Source organism: Vombatus ursinus, unplaced genomic scaffold (assembly GCF_900497805.2).
Source record: "Vombatus ursinus unplaced genomic scaffold, bare-nosed wombat genome assembly UNPS02004054.1, whole genome shotgun sequence".
NCBI classification, from domain to species: domain Eukaryota; kingdom Metazoa; phylum Chordata; class Mammalia; order Diprotodontia; family Vombatidae; genus Vombatus; species Vombatus ursinus.
In genome coordinates this window covers 94,380-96,873 of record NW_020943832.1, presented here as the reverse complement: position 1 = coordinate 96,873, position 2,494 = coordinate 94,380, and the positions used below count along the sequence as shown (strand labels likewise).

Here is a 2,494-nt window from a genome sequence, read left to right as displayed (position 1 = left end):
CTGCAGTGGGAATGTGGGCTGTACATGGGCAAGAGGTTGAGCAGCTCTGTACATGGGTCTGGTAAGCCAGGGAAGCTTCCAGGTGTGAAGGGGTTGTTTTTGTTTTAATAAAAAAAAACAAAACAGGGGAGACAGCCCCTCCCAGATTAAAAAGACACAAAAATAGACGTCTCTGAGGTAAATGGGAGGTCTGGGATTTATGGGCATCAAGAGGGCTTCACAGGTCCTGGGACTTGGAGTTTATCACAGGTACTTCGCTGGCTCCTGCATCAACTGGTAGAACAGCATGTAGCCCTCACTAGAGGCCACCTGGTTTTCACTGACAGGGGAGACAGTGTAGAGAGTCAATGTAGACATGCCACCCAGTCTGGCCTCAGCATAGGGCTTTGAGGTGACCACAGTGGACACTGCCAGAGTGGTTGCAAAGGGCATACAGCTGGTACACAGGACTCCCAGCTTTATCACTGGCAAAGTCCCCTAGGCTCAGTCGCTGCAGGGGGAAGTCAACTCCAACAGAACTTTTTTTTTTTTTTTTTTTTTTTTTTTTTTAATAGAGCCTCGAGATGCAGAAAAACGATTCAGGTGGAGCACAAGGATCCGGGGGAACCTCTGAATAGTCAGCTTTTTGGTGCTCCTCGTTCTCTGCCGACATCTGTCACAGACAGGGGCATTTTCTGACTCCAATTCTTCCTCCTTGGTGACAGCAAACCCTTTCTTAGGGTTAGGGAGGGACAGGTCGCAAAAAACCTCAAAGGTCATGGAGCGATACCCACAGGCCTGGCACCTGAGGCAACTTTTCAACTGGCCAACAAACAGGTCCACGATTTTGCTGTCCTCTCGACCCAAGTATAGTTTCCACATTAGATTGGCTTGCTCATCATCATTCAGCTCAGGCTGTTCAAGGAGGGCCCCCCTCGCCGGGGTAGAGAGGGGGCTGGGGTATCAGCCAAGATGGGTGGGGCACGGCGGCCCCTCCGGTTGATCTCTAGATGTAGCCTCTCCATGGGGAGCTTCAGGAACTCCTGGGCATCCTGCTGGCTGTATCCAGAGAAGGAAGGGACATATTTCTGGAAGACAGTGCGGAAACGAGTAGGGTTCACATCTTCACAGGAGTCAGGGTGCCACAGAGCTCATCTGCAAAGGCTTCAGTAAGTTCTTGATGGGCCCGGCCCTCACCAAGCAACTCTTGCTGAAAGTCTCTCCAAAGACAAAAGTCCCGAAGTAGCCTTGTGCTGCTCAGACACTGTAACACGGCATTCAGGAAGCACGTATTACCCAGGTTCCAGAGACCAACATGGCCAGACCTCAAGAGCAGTGTGTGATGAGCCATCTTGCTATCACGGTGGACAGACTCCAGGGACCCAGCAGACGTGAGAAAAAGGCCATGGGTGGGAGGGGGTCTGACTGAATAGTTATCAACGAAGCCACCAAGTGGACGAAGAGAGGTGCTGCGTCTCAGCACTGGGGGCTCAGGCCGGAAAGTCAGGCGGCTCAGGCAGCCCCAAGCTGCCCGCAGCCTCGATGTCCACCGAAAGCCCCTACTGGCCGCAAGTCTCCACTGCTCACAGACTTGGACCGGGCCAGGTTAGTACGGGATGGTAGAGGCAGTGCCACAGTGGGAGGTGGTGAGCCGGGCAGGGGCACTCCATGATCAGCCCGGAGAGGGCCCCTAGAGCGAGGGGCTGAGTTTCTCCCCCGCCCCAGCTCCAGCTTCTTGAACCTTTCCTCAGGGGGTCCGGGCCGAGGGGGCAGTGGCCTTAGCATGGGGTTAGGCGCAGGCGCTGGGCTTCGGCGCTCCTTGCTCCTGGCCCTGGAGCCGATGGGTAGCTTGGCTCCCACCCGGGCCTGGACACTGATGGGCTGTTCACGGGCCCGGCCCAGTCGGTGCTCCGAAGCCTGGGGCATAGTGGAGACCCGGGGCAGGCCCTGTCCCCAGTGAGGCGGGAGGGGGCCAAGCGGGCCCGGGCCCCAGTTCAGGGTCACCCCCTCCTGCCCCAGAGAACCCCACCCCGCCCCCGCCGCGGGCCCGGCTGCTGGCCTTGCCGCCGATGCCGCCGCCGATGCCGCTCCGCCAGAGGCCGACTAGGTAGTCTTTTAGGCCCTTCTCTGACAAATGTTCCCTAAGTTCATCTCTAGGTTTCTCCTCCTCCTACAGTATATCCCCATAATTACACATCAGCAGCATTATTTGGATAATTTTGCTTTTTTTTGTTCTGAGATAATATTTGTAAAAAAAGCACTTAGCATGGTACAAGGCACATAATAAGCACTATATAAATGCTAACTGTCATTCCTTTTCCTTCCTTTTCCCCTTCCCTTCCCTTCTCCCTTCCTTTCTCTTTCCTTTTTTTCTTCCCTTTTCTTCCCTTCCTTCTCCTTTCCCTTCCCTTCTCCCTTTTCTTCTCTTCCTTTCCTTTACCCCTTCTCTTCCTGTCCCTTCCCTTCCCCCTCTCCTCTCCTCTCCTCTCCTCTCCTCTCCTCTCCTCTCCTCTCC

The 2,494-nt window shown here is 54.9% G+C and overlaps 1 pseudogene; it reads right to left on the bottom strand.

The window, feature by feature from the left end:
• Nucleotides 1-243: 243 nt before the first annotated feature.
• On the bottom strand, nucleotides 244-1,930 carry LOC114053231 (annotated as a pseudogene).
• Nucleotides 1,931-2,494: the final 564 nt, after the last annotated feature.